Source organism: Mobula hypostoma, chromosome 2 (genome assembly GCF_963921235.1).
Source record: "Mobula hypostoma chromosome 2, sMobHyp1.1, whole genome shotgun sequence".
Taxonomy (NCBI): Eukaryota; Metazoa; Chordata; class Chondrichthyes; order Myliobatiformes; family Myliobatidae; genus Mobula; species Mobula hypostoma.
The window spans coordinates 184965308-184980066 of NC_086098.1; the positions used below are offsets into that span (position 1 = coordinate 184965308).

Consider the following 14759-nt stretch of genomic DNA (forward strand, 5'->3'; position numbering starts at 1 on the left):
GTTCCTCCAACCTGAGTGTGGCTTCATCTTTACAGTAGAGGAGGCCGTGGATAGACATGTCAGAATGGGAATGGGATGTGGAATTAAAATGTGTGGCCACTGGGAGATGCTGCTTTCTCTGGCGGACAGAGCGTAGATGTTCAGCAAAGCGGTCTCCCAGTCTGCGTCGGGTCTCACCAATATATAAAAGGCCACATCGGGAGCACCGGATGCAGTATATCACCCCAGTCGACTCACAGGTGAAGTGATGCCTCACCTGGAAGGACTGTTTGGGACCCTGAATGGTGGCAAGGGAGGAAGTGTAAGGGCATGTGTAGCACTTGTTCCGCTTACACGGATAAGTGCCAGGAGGGAGATCAGTGGGGAGGGATGGGGGGGACGAATGGACAAGGGAGTTGTGTAGGGAGCGATCCCTGCGGAATGCAGAGAGGGGGGGAGGGAAAGATGTGCTTAGTGGTGGGATCACGTTGGAGGTGGCGGAAGTTACGGAGAATAATATGTTGGACCCGGAGGCTGGTGGGGTGGTAGGTGAGGACCAGGGGAACCCTATTCCTAGTGGGGTGGTGGGAGGATGGAGTGAGAGCAGATGTACGTGAAATGGGGGAGATGCGTTTAAGAGCAGAGTTGATAGTGGAGGAAGGGAAGCCCCTTTCTTTAAAAAAGGAAGACATCTCCCTCGTCCTAGAATGAAAAGCCTCATCCTGAGAGCAGATGCGGCGGAGACGGAGGAATTGCGAGAAGGGGATGGCGTTTTTGCAAGAGACAGGGTGAGAAGAGGAATAGTCCAGATAGCTGTGAGAGTCAGTAGGCTTATAGTAGACATCAGTGGATAAGCTGTCTCCAGAGACAGAGACAGAAAGATCTAGAAAGGGGAGGGAGGTGTCGGAAATGGACCAGGTAAACTTGAGGGCAGGGTGAAAGTTGGAGGCAAAGTTAATAAAGTCAACGAGTTCTGCATGCGTGCAGGAAGCAGCGCCAATGCAGTCGTCGATGTAGCGAAGGAGAAGTGGGGGACAGATACCAGAATAGGCACGGAACATAGATTGTTCCACAAACCCAACAAAAAGGCAGGCATAGCTAGGACCCATACGGGTGCCCATAGCTACACCTTTAGTTTGGAGGAAATGGGAGGAGCCAAAGGAGAAATTATTAAGAGTAAGGACTAATTCCGCTAGACGGAGCAGAGTGGTGGTAGAGGGGAACTGATTAGGTCTGGAATCCAAAAAGAAGCGTAGAGCTTTGAGACCTTCCTGATGGGAGATGGAAGTATATAAGGACTGGACATCCATGGTGAAAATAAAGCGGTGGGGGCCAGGGAACTTAAAATCATCGAAAAGTTTAAGAGCGTGAGAAGTGTCACGAACATAGGTCGGAAGGGATTGAACAAGGGGTGATAAAACAGTGTCGAGGTATGCAGAAATGAGTTCGGTGGGCCAGGAGCAAGCTGAGACAATAGGTCGGCCAGGACAGCCAGGTTTGTGGATCTTGGGTAGGAGGTAGAAACGGGAAGTGCGGGGTGTGGGAACTATAAGGTTGGTGGCAGTGGATGGGAGATCCCCTGAGCGGATAAAGTCGGTGATGGTGTGGGAGACAATGGCCTGGTGCTCCTTAGTGGGGTCACGATCGAGGGGTAAATAAGAGGAGGTATCCGAGAGTTGTCGCTGTGCCTCGGCAAGGTAGAGGTCAGTACGCCAGACTACAACAGCACCCCCCTTATCAGCGGGTTTAATAATAAGGTTAGGATTAGTGCGGAGGGAGTGGAGAACAGAGCGTTCCGAAGGAGTGAGGTTGGAATGGGGACAGGGTGCGGTGAAGTCGAGACGGTTGATGTCCGGTCGGCAGTTAGCAATAAAGAGATCCAGAGCAGGCCGAAGACCAGAGCGGGGTGTCAGCTCATGGATTTTTAATGGGTGGTGTAGTCTCAGTGTGCCAAGGTCCAGTTTCCATGGTCTATGTGGCTCTGTAACGCTATGAGCCATGAAGAGCTGTGATTTGCAAGACTGCAGGCCAAGTGCTAGAAAAAGGGATTAGGCTAGGATTAGCATTTTTTGTTGACTGGCACAATGCATGTTGGGCTGAACAACCTCCTAGCAAGCTGCAAGTTTTCTGATTCCGATTGTTCTGTGCCATCGCCCCTGTGAATAGTGTCACTTTCATGGCAGCCTGTATGCAACCGTTCTGTGGCCGAATGCTTTTTCTCGTTCTGATGCTCTTCTTAGTAATCAGCATGGCAAATGCATGAAAGGTGTGCACTTTTCAGCTGCCGTGGCAAAATGGGAAATCTGCAGGTTGCAGATTTCCCATTTTAGCCCATCATTTGGGCGTAAACTGAAGTGATGTTTTTAAATGTGTTTTGCCAGATTTGCAATTTTATACCAGGGATCCTCCTGGGTTCTTGCCAACTGCAGTGTATGTTAAGTACAGCAATGATAACTAATTTCTGGGTAGGTTCTTGTTACTAAAAGGAAACTGCATCTGTAGATAGTTATCTCTGAAGTCTGATTGGCATAGTTCAGTTTTCTTGATGGGTGGCTATATAGAACCACAGCAGCAGGTTAACTGTATTGTTGGGAGTCCAGTACTGTGGATTGGACAGCAGTTGCAGACTGGAAGAGAATTTTTCATTAAGATATTATTGTGTTTATTGCCTATCTAAAGAAAGAGGAATGATTTGGTTCTAAGTTTAGGGAAATTATTTTCTTCAAGTTGACTAGATTAGAAACATAGAAACATAGAAAATAGGTGCAGGAGTAGGCCATTTGGCCCTTCGAGCCTGCACCACCATTTATTATGATCATGGCTGATCATCCAACTCAGAACCCCGCCCCAGCCTTCCCTCCATACCCCCTGATCCCCGTAGCCACAAGGGCCATAACTAACTCCCTCTTAAATATAGCCAATGAACTGGCCTCAACTGTTTCCTGTGGCAGAGAATTCCACAGATTCACCACTTTCTATGTGAAGAAGTTTTTCCTAATCTCGGTCCTAAAAGGCTTCCCCTTTATCCTCAAACTGTGGCCCCTCGTTCTGGACTTCGCCAACATCGGGAACAATCTTCCGGCATCTAGCCTGTCCAATCCCTTTAGGATTTTATACGTTTCAATCAGATCCCCCCTCAATCTTCTAAATTCCAACGAGAACAAGCCCAGTTCATCCAGTCTTTCTTCATATGAAAGTCCTGCCATCCCAGGAATCAATCTGGTGAACCTTCTTTGTACTCCCTCTATGGCAAGGATGTCTTTCCTCAGATTAGGGGACCAAAACTACACACAATACTCCAGGTGTGGTCTCACCAAGACCTTGTACAACTGCAGTAGTACCTCCCTGCTCCTGTACTCGAATCCTCTCGCTATAAATGCCAGCAATACCATTCGCCTTTTTCACCGCCTGCTGTACCTGCATGCCCACTTTCAATGACTGGTGTATAATGACACCCAGGTCTCGTTGCACCTCCCCTTTTCCTAATCGGCCACCATTCAGATAATAATCTGTTTTCCTATTTTTGCCACCAAAGTGGATAACCTCACATTTATCCACATTAAATTGCATCTGCCATGAATTTGCCCACTCACCCAACCTATCCAAGTCACTCTGCATCCTCTTAGCATCCTCCTCACAGCTAACACTGCCACCCAGCTTCGTGTCATCCGCAAACTTGGAGATGCTGCATTTAATTCCCTCATCCAAGTCATTAATATATATTGTAAACAACTGGGGTCCCAGCACTGAGCCTTGTGGTACCCCACTAGTCACCGCCTGCCATTCTGAAAAGGTCCCGTTTATTCCCACTCTTTGCTTCCTGTCTGCTAACCAATTCTCCATCCACATCAATACCTTACCCCCAATACCGTGTGCTTTAAGTTTGCACACTAATCTCCTGTGTGGGACCTTGTCAAAAGCCTTTTGAAAATCCAAATATACCACATCCACTGGTTCTCCCCTTTCCACTCTACTAGTTACATCCTCAAAAAGTTCTATGAGATTCGTCAGACATGATTTTCCTTTCACAAATCCATGCTGACTTTGTCTGATGATTTCACCGCTTTCCAAATGTGCTGTTATCACATCTTTGATAACTGACTCCAGCAGTTTCCCCACCACCGACGTTAGGCTAACCGGTCTATAATTCCCCGGTTTCTCTCTCCCTCCTTTTTTAAAAAGTGGGGTTACATTAGCCACCCTCCAATCCTCAGGAACTAGTCCAGAATCTCACGAGTTTTGAAAAATTATCACTAATGCATCCACTATTTCTTGGGCTACTTCCTTAAGCACTCTAGGATGCAGACCATCTGGCCCTGGGGATTTATCTGCCTTCAATCCCTTCAATTTACCTAACACCACTTTCCTACTAACATGTATTTCGCTCAGTTCCTCCATCTCACTGGACCCTCTGTCCCCTACTATTTCTGGAAGATTATTTATGTCCTCCTTAGTGAAGACAGAACCAAAGTAATTATTCAATTGGTTCAATTATTAGATTGGGTCTACTTTTTGGTTAAAGTTTTAAAAAAAAATACACATAGTATTTTTAATAAATGGACACAACGCAATGTTGCTTCTTGTATAGTTTTGTGGCGACCCACTTTCTACGCAGGCGAACTGACTCACAAAATGGCACGTGTGTCGGCAGAGAGGCCAGCCCCAAAATAGCGCTGGGCCTTCTTCACCAGCAAGGGGAGAAAGCCCGCGCGTGGGAAGGGACTATTGTAATGCACCTCTGACGCCATTTCCGTCCGGAGAGGGCGGGAACGGAACCGCGTAAAAGTCAGTGCCGCGAAGTTTGAATAAACTAGTCTCGAGTGCAACTTACAGATTGTGTGTCGTTATTTCTAGTTCTGTGTGTAGCACATCGCTACATTGGTGACCCCAATGGTCCAAATGGGATTTGGACCAAAGATGATCGACTCTTCATCTGTTCACGCAGTTTCGCTAAAACTGCCAACTTTCTGGACGCTGCAACCACGCGTGAGGTTTGACCAAGCAGAAGCCCAGTTCCAGATTTGGCAGATATCTTCTGATTCCACATGTTACTATTATGTGGTGAGCTCCCTTGACCAGGAGACAGCTGCCCAGGTTGAGGATTTCATACAGTCACCCATGGAAGAAGAAGCATTCAAAGCGCTGCTCATAGGGACCTTTGGCCTGTCACGGTGTGAGCGAGGTGCCCACTTGCTGCACCTGGATGGTTTGGGAGACAGGCCACCTTCAGCATTAATGAACGAGATGCTGGCCCTGGCTGAAGGACACAAGCCCTGCCTCCTGCTTGAGCAGGCATTCCTAGAGCAACCGCCCAAGAACATACATCTGCTGCTGGCCGACGCAGATTTCAGTGACCCTCGGAAGGTGGCGGCCTGGGCAGACGTGCTGTGGAAAGCCAGGAGGGAGAGCGGGGTGTCCGTCGGACAGATTACCAAGCTACGCACCCAACAGCAGGCCAGACCAGGCCCAGCAATGGAGCGCACACAACCCAGAGGCAGGAGTGAGGAGGCCAATGAACAGTGGTGTTTCTACCACCAGCGGTGGGGCACAGAAGCCCGCCGTTGTCGCCTGCCCTGCAAGTTCCCGGGAAACGCCAGGGTCAGCCGCCGCTAATGGCTATGGTGGCTGGCCACCAGGGCAGCCTCCTGTACGTCTGGGACAATCAGTCGGGATGCCACTTCTTGGTCGACACCGGAGCGGAAATCAGCATCTTACCCCCGATTGGGTGCGACACCCGCAACAGAGAACCGGGACCCACCCTGAGGGCCGCAAATGGCAGCACAATTTGGACCTACGGCACCCGCACAGTGCAGCTACAGTTCAGCTCCAGCCAGTTCATGTGGGATTTCACACAGGCCGCCGTGGCCCAACCACTCCTGGGGGTGGACTTCTTGCGAGCTCGCAGCCTGCTGGTCGACTTGCAAGGGAAAAGACTGGTCCATGCCAAGACTTTCCAGACGTTCTCCCTGGGTGAAGCCAAGTTGCCGGCCCCACACCTGGACTCCAACACGCTGTCTGACAATGAATTCACCACAATCCTGGTGGACTTTCCATCGGTTCTGGCACCACAGTTCACGGCAACCGTGCCCAGACACGTAGTACAGCACCACATTCCGAGCCAGGGACCACCCCTTCACGCTTGCATACGAAGGCTCCCCTCTGACAAGCTCCGCCTGGTGAAGGAGGAGTTCAAGAGGATGGAGGAATTGGGGATCGTACGGCGGTCTGACAGCCCATGGGCCTCCCCCCTCCCCCCCCCACATGGTGCCCAAAGCAGCCGAGAGCTGGAGACCATACGGCGACTACCGCAGACTGAACGAGGCTACAACTCCAGACCGCTACCCCGTGCTGCACATACAGGACTTTGCAGCAAACCTGCATGGGGCAAGCATCTTTTCCAAAGTAAACCTCGTCTGGGGATACCATCAAATCCCGGTACACCCAGAAGACATCCCCAAAACAGCACTCATCACCACGTTCGGCCTGTTCGAATTCCTCCGAATGCCATTCGGCCTGATGAATGCCGCACAGACGTTCCAGTGGCTAATGGATGCGGTGGGACATGACCTTATGTTCATCTATTTGGACGACATCCTCATAGCCAGCAGTAGTCGTCAGGAGCATCTGTCCCACCTCCGCCAGCTCTACTCCCGCCTGAGTGATTTCGGCCTCACGATCAACCCGGCCAAATGCCAGTTCGGACTCGACACCATCGACTTCCTGGGCCACAGGACTACTAAAGACGGGGCAACACCTCTGCCCGCCAAGGTAGACGCGATCCGCCACTTCGCCCGGCCCAACACAGTCAAAGGCCTGCAGGAGTTCGTTGGTATGGTGAACTTCTACCACCGCTTCCTCCCCTCAGCAACCCGTATCATGCGCCCTTTGTTCACCCTGATGTCGGGTAAAGGCAGGGACATTACTTGGGACGAAGAGGCTGCGACCGCTTTCGTTAAAGCCAAGGAAGCCTTGGCAGATGCCGCGATGCGGGTGCACCCCAGAACGGACGTTCCAACCGCCCTCACAGTGAACGCATCCAACACAGCAGTTGGTGAGGTGCTGGAGCAACTCATCAAGGGGTGATGGCAACCCCTGGCGTTCTTCAGCAGGCACCTACGGCCACCCAAACTCAAGTACAGTGCCTTCGACCGGGAGCTGTTGGCACTATATCTGGCAAACCGGCATTTCAGGTACTTCTTAGAAGGCAGACCGTTGACTGTGTTCACAGACCACTAACCGTTGACCTTCGTGCTTTCAAAGGTGTCAGACCCCTGGTCGTCCCAGGAGAGTTCATACTAGCCCCGAGGGGGCAATAGGAAGAACCTGCAGCAGTCCTGGACAGACTATGCGAAAGGCTCGGCAACCTGGCCCCCGTAGCGACTTCACAGCACAGACAGATCCCGACCTGCGTACCCAAAGACCTGCAGAACTGTAAGTTAGTGTTTGTACGAAGGAGCGCACTCCGGGCACTGCTATAGCCGTTCAAGGTGAGCAGGAACAACTGGTCCACGTATGTTTTGGATACTGGGGGGAAACAGGAGGTTTTCATGGTGGACCGACTCAAACCGGTCCATCTGGACTTGGCGCAGCCGGTTGACGTTCAGGCACCGCGGCGCGGAGGCAGATCGCCCAAACAGAGACTGATCCAGACTGTCAATATTGGGGAGTGTATCACCAGTTCTCGGGGTGGGGGGGTATGTGGTGACCCACTTTTTACACAGGTGAACCAGTTCACAAAATGGCGTGTGCGTCGGCAGAGAGGCCAGCCCCAAAATGGTGCTGGGCTGCCTTCTTCACCAGCAAGAGGAGAAGGCCCGCGCACAGGAAGAGACTTTTGTAATGCACCTCTGACATCATTTCTGCCCGGAGAGGGCGGGAACAGAACTGCTTAAAAGCCAGTGCTGCGAAGTTTGAATAAACTCGTCTTGAGTACAACTTACAGACAGCGTGTCATTATTTCTAGCTCTGTGTATAGCACATCGCTACAGTTTTCCAGTGAGAAGCTGCCTCACCACAAATGGCATCAGTGGTTTTAGGTGGTTAATTTCAGTCCATATAAGAAGATTCCTTTCACTTACACCCAAATATGAAAGCAACCAATATAATAAAAAGACCTTCAGCAATTTGTGTACATTTTGCCTGGTGCCCTGTGTCCAATTTATCTCTCTCAGTCAAGGAATAAATGCCAATCTTGTTGTTCAAAGTCTGTTTGGTTCTGGATTTGCTATTGCTCAGCTGACGTATTCCAAAATTGCAACTTGTAATTTGTACACAGGGAGTTGGAGCTTATTTTACCTCTGGCTCTCATGCAGTTGTTCCATGTTTGCCAAAATTCATTCAACATTCAAGCTTCAAATTCACACAGGAGTGAATATTTTCTCCCCCTACTATTTGAAGCAAAGTTACAGGTAAAACTGTGGTGATTTGCATCTTTTAAGTTTGTAATGCCTTCTTAATATAAGTTTGCGGGTTACAAAGAAACTTGAGTCCTAGTTGATGTACCATGATGTTAATTTTAATCTAATAAAACATGAAATTGGACTAGATGTAAAAAAGGACTGCAGTGTAAAACCTTGTGTATTCTTAGAGTGTGGGCTAGCAAAAATTGTGCCTGATGTATTTGAGACTTTGGTTGTGTCAAGCTGAGGAAGTTAATTTTCTTGAAGGGTAATGTATCAGTACAGCAGAGATTTTTGGTTTACCATGACTGCAGGTCAAAACATTTTAAGAACCCTCCTTCAGACTTGCCTTATGAATTTGAGTGAGTTTTTCAAAGAAGTGACCAAGAGAATTGATGAGGGGAGGGTGGCAGATATTGTCATTATGGACTTTAACAAGGCCTTTCATGAGGTTGTGCATGGTAGGCTGATCACAAAGGTCAGAACACATGGAACCGATTGTGAACTAGCCAGTTAGATATCAATTGGACGTGGTGGTAGAATGGCAAGGGTGATAATAGAATTTTATTTTTCAGCTTGGAGACAAGTGACCAGTGGTGTGCAGCAGAGGTTGATGCTGGTTCTTCTATTTGTCTTGTATATTAACAAATTGGAAAGGAATATAGATGGCATGTATAGTGAGATTGTGCATGACACCAACATTGGTTGTATAATGTACCACATCTAATATGAAGGATGATATTTTGTCAGCATAGTGTGCAATTATGGCTCTTGAAGTCTGAGGTTTTGACTCTGAGGCAGTTTCACCAGTAGAGAGCCAGACTGACTTAGGCTTTCGGAATGCAATGTAGTTAAAGCAAAAAAAAAGCACAAGTTATAGTGGCAAGGCACTGAGAGCAGGGTAAGGCTTTGGGCAATGTCAGAAGTCAGGAGGAAGAGATGTGTGTAGAGTTGGACTTGGCAGAAAGTGGCAGAGAATAAAATAAGCATCATAAAGAGGAAGTAGAGAGCCACTTTCTGCCTGATGGTAAGTATTTAAATAATCCAGGCAAGTTGCTGTAAGTGAGTCACAGAATTCTCTTCTCAGAACTGAATCCCTATTTATATTTCAAATTTGACAGGGGAAATTGAGGGAATTTAAATTTGATAATTTGTAAACTATGACATTGAATGCAAATTGACTTTACTCATTATAAATGCTTAGGCATGTCAGTAAGAGTAGTGTCGTGGGTTACCATTCCCTTTCTGGTATACTACCCCATTGCTTCTCATCGAAGTGCTCCTTTTCTACCTGTGCAATGAGGGAGTGCTGCATTATCAAAGGCAGTGCCATTTGGTGGAAGCTTTTAGCAAATGTGCCAACTACTGACTTTATTTAAAAAAAAACCCACAACATTACTTTAGAGTTTGAATTCATGAATGTTTACTTTGGGCATGTTAATCACTCCTTTTAGTGATTATAACTCAGCAGAAGATCTACACATTTTTTAATTACAAGGTCTTTCAGACTTTTAAGATGTAATCTAATTTCATAGGAATTGGGTAAAATGTACATTTGAGAATTAACTTCTGAAAGATGTGTTATTAAATTATTCTGGTGACTGAAAGTAATGATCAATTTAGCATTGAAACTTTCAGGTTGAGCTTTCTGTCTTGAACTTCATGTGGCATGGAACATAATTCACTATACACAAGCAGTCATTATTTTGTCCACAAGTTCCTGTTAGTTCACAACTCCTATTTTCCAGTAATATGACTATTGCATGATAACCGAAACTAATTAAAAATGGTAAGGTCAATGACCATGCAGGACAAATGATAAATTGTCCTGATAATGAGTCTTGGCACAAAATGTCGACTGTTTCCTCTTTTCCATAGATGCTACCTGGCTTGCTGAGTTCCTCCACCATTTGTGTAAGCTGCTTGGATGTGTCCAACATCTGCAGATTTTCTCTTGTTCGTGATAAATAGCAAATTTTAGTTTTTCAACCTTATTCTTTTGAACATATGTTTGTTACTTGGACCTTGAATAAAGATTGCGACCTTTTAAGTTAATTGTTTATTAAGCACTTTGTTCCTGCCCTGCCCATTTCCCAGAAATTGATGCTATTTTATTTCCTAGAATAATATCAATTCAGTATGAGATGGGATGTGCATAAATTGTTCACCAGCATATCAGCACTCAACATAAAGCTGCCTAATGTTCAAAACAAAATTTTCCTTTTGGGCTCCCGCAGTGTTCAGAGTCTCCAAATGAGCGGCTATAGTGGCTTTATGTAATAACGTTGATGTAGAGTGATATCCTGAGGAACTTCAAAAAATGTGTTGAAACAAGAACACTGGCCAAGTATACATCCTGAAAAAACTTAAGAACGTCGGAAGTAGGAGCAGGAGTAGGCCCTCTGGCCTGTCTAGCCTGCTCTGCCATTCAATAAGGTCATGGCTAATGGACTCATCTTCACCTACCTGCGTTATTCCCATAACCCTCAATCTCCCTACTATGCAAGACTCAAGACTCAAGGCTTGAGCTAAGAAGCCAATTTCAAAGGGTGAACACAGAAGATTCTGTAGAAATCCAGTTTTGTCCATCCTGGATTCTCTCTTTAACTCTCCTCCTCACATGCCTATCACTTCCTTCTCTTTCTCCCATCCTTCAGCCCTTTACCTTTTCCACCTATCACCTCCCAGTTTCTCATTTCATTTCATCCCTTCCCCCTCAACTGGTTTCACCTATCATTTTCCAGCTTTTACTCCTCCCGTCCCATAACAGTCGACTGATCAACAGCAGCAGCCTGAAAACAGACAGAGTTATTAAAAATAAAATGAACAACTTGTTTAGATTCTCTTTAACTTGCACACCAACCCTTTCTATTACTGCACGTTTGAGGTTTGACCAAGGTATCAAGGAGAGTGTCTCCATACTCCATCTGCTGTATTGTATATGGACAACGCATCAATTGTTTCTGAGAGATTTAGGATGGAAGCAAACAATCTTGCCTTCCAGAGAGTCTCACATTTATTAGACGACCTATATTAACGAAACACGATACCTGCAGTACTGTGCAAAGGTCTTGGGCAGATGTATATTGCTAGGTTGCCTAAGAATTTTGCGCGGTAAGTAATGGCATCCATTAGTCTTGCGAGACCATGGATCTGCGCCTAGTAAGTCTTCACTCTCCAGAGCGCAGGCCTGGGCAAGGTTGTATGGAAGACCAGCAGTTGCCCATGCTGCAAGTCTCCCCTCTCCACGACACCGATGTTGTCCAAGGTTGAAAAACTAAAATTTGCTATTTATCACGAACCCGTACAGCTTGGCACCAGTGCCGTTACAGAGCAATGTGTGATTAAGTGCCTTGCTCAAGGACACAAAAAATTCCCTCGGCTGAGGCTCAAACTCACGACCTTCAGGTCGCTAGTCCAATGCTTTAACCACTTGGCCACGTGCCCACTTTGCACAGTACTGTTGTAATTTTATGCCCTGCACTGCTGCAGAAAAAAAAATAAATTCATTACATATGTGAGTGATGATAAAACTGATTCTCTATTGTGGACTGACAGTGGGAATGGGGAAGGGAGAGGGGAGTCATAGTTGGTAGAGGAGAGAAAGCAGGAAGCATCAGAAGGACATTCTGTAATGCTCAACAAACCAATTGTTTAGAATCAAACAACCTTGCCTTGTGTCTCAGGGCCGGGTGCTTACCACCCACACTCCCCATCCGCCCTGGCAATCCTCCTCCGCCACCTGTCCCACACCTCTGCTGCGGCATTCCACCCTTATTCCCAACACCCTTTGCTCCCACCTGATTTTAAAAAACTCGCTGTTTGCTCCACATCGACAAATACAGTACTGACCAATAGCCATGGGCACCCTAGCTATATACCGTGTATGTGTCTAAGATGTTTGCACAGTACTGTAATTATTTGTAATTGATTTATTATTGTCACATGTACCTGTGCATCCTATCCATACAATTCATTTCACTACATCAGTTCATTGGGGTAGTAAAAGGTATAAACAATAAAAGAATGCAGAATATAGTGTTATAGTTATAGAGAAAGTGCAACAAGACAATAAGGAGCAAGGACATAACGAGGTAGCTGATGAGGTCAAAAGTCAGTCTTCTGCACGAGAGAAATGTCTAATACTCTTAGGATAAAAGCTGTTCTTGAGCCTGGTGGTACGTGCTTTCAGACGTTTGTGCCTTCTGTGATATTATCCACTAATTTGCAGTAAACACTAAAATGTTGGGCTAATGAGGACAGTTAGTGGAGTCATTGCCTCACAGTGCCAAAGAGCCTTGGCTGCCGTTTGCATGGAGTTGACACATTCTCCCTGTGACCACGAGGGTTCCCACCAGGTGCTCAGGTTTTCTTCCATGTCTGTCTGGTTTGTACATTACTTGGCACTGTTAGTCGCCCCAAGTGTATTGGGAGGGGTCTGGAGGGGAAGGGCACAATGAAATTGATGATAATGTGGTAAAAACAAAGTATGGGATTAACAGACACACACACAGTGCAGGAGGAATTCAGCAGGTCAGGCAGCATCTAGGGAAGGGAATATAGATTTTATTATCCAAGTACATATGTCACCACATACTGCCTGCGATTCATTTTCCTGTGGGCATATTTCAGCAAATAGAATAGTAACTGTAACAGGATCAATGAAAGATCAACTAGAGTGCAGAAAATAACAAACTGTGTAAATATAAATAAATAGTAAAAAAAAAACGAGAACTTGAAAATACAGAAGAGTCAATAAAGTGAGATCATTGGTTTTGGGAACGTCTCAATAGATGGGCAAGTGAGTGTAGTTATCCCCTTTTATTCAAGAGCCTGAATGAGGGTTAGTAACTGTGCTTGAACCTGGTGTTGCGGGTCCTGAGACTCTAGTACCTTCTACCTGATGGGAGCAGTGAGAAAAGAGCATGGCTTGGATGGTCATCCGAAATTGCATGGGATTAAGGCTGGATTACTGTATATGTGTGATTGATGGTCAGCACAGATTCGATGAGCTGAAGGGCCCATCTTGTGCTGCATCCCGCTATAGTTTTATGACAAGTATGTGACTCTATGTTTGATGTTTAACTGCCTCAGATTTACAAGAACAACTGGTGTTCCAAGCAAGTGGCAAGAGCAGCAACTTTTTTCTCTGCATCAAACTCCTGTTCTGTCCAATTGCTGAACTTAACCCTCTGAGCATACTACTCAAGACCATTCTGCAGATGCAGATAGGAAGTAGAGCTCATTGGGCCAGTTCCAAATAACAAATGTTCATTCAACATTCCATGCAGCTATCTACAACGGATTAGCTAATGTGCAGATTTGGGTGGTGTGAGTTAAATTGTGACCATCTTGCAGATTCTTTTAAACATTAAAATTAAAAGGGAAAGCATTCAGAGCCAGGCTGAGTCTGTGGTGAGAGAGGAGTCAGTGTTTTGAGTAACTGACCTTCCCAAATGTTCCTCATTCAGCTGGAAAGAATCACTCTTAGTTTGCAGAGAAATGTGAGAAAGACAGGGAGTAAAAAGCAAGGACGGCAAACAGGATGTTGGTGAGACTGCACGTGGAATGTTGTGCATGTTTCTGGTCATGATACTCCAGGAAGGATGTGATTAATCTGGAGAGAGGTTTCAATGAGATCACCCATTAAATCTTAAAAGGCCTTGATGGAGTGGATGTGGAGAGGTGGGGGAGTCTAAAACTAGGGAGCACACCCTCAGAATAGAGGGGCATCCATTTAGAACACAAATGAGGATCAATTTCTGTAGCCAGGGAGTGGTGAACGCTGCTGGCGGCTGTGGAGGACAAGTCATTAAGTATATTTAAGGCAGTGGTTGATAGGTTCTTGATCAGTCAGGCCATGAGGGGACACAAGCAGAAGGCAGGAGATTGGGGCTGAGAGGGAAATTGATCAACCGTGGTGAGCAGAGCAGACTCAGTGGGCCAAATAGCTTAATTCTGTGCCTGTGTCTTATGATCTTATGGAAAAGGTTTACAACAATATTGCCAGGATGGAATGGAGGAGCATATTCAATGAACCGAATGATCTATTTCTACTCTTATACCAGGGTTCACTATATTTAAGATATCTGATGATAATAGATGCTTTACAGTATTGATCGCAAAGGCAATTACAGATATACAATATACAAATATTAGAAGAGAAGTAAGAAAGAATAAAAAAATAAGTTGCATCAGTCTAACAGGAGGGGGTGATCACTTCTCCGGCTATGGCTTGACTCATTATAGAGCCTAATGGCCAAGGGTAAGAATGACCTCATATCGCATTCTTTGGAGCAGTGCAGTTATCATAATGCCCAGTATTCCATTTGTTATAATGGCCTTATTCACTTGAATTATCATTTTAGTGTCTTGTACACA

At 46.2% G+C, this 14759-nt stretch overlaps 1 protein-coding gene across 9 annotated transcripts in view; it reads left to right on the forward strand.

Moving 5' to 3' along the window:
- Positions 1-14759, forward strand: part of slco4a1 (solute carrier organic anion transporter family, member 4A1) — a 294821-nt gene that overhangs the window by 71443 nt on the left and 208619 nt on the right. The window contains exon 1 of one of the 9 annotated variants that reach the window (XM_063041240.1): positions 7381-7410. The exons of the other annotated variants lie outside the window; for them this stretch is intronic. The gene's annotated coding sequence lies outside the window, so the exon portion shown is untranslated. Of the gene's footprint in view, positions 1-7380; positions 7411-14759 lie in introns of those variants that run through there. 9 annotated transcript variants of the gene reach the window in all.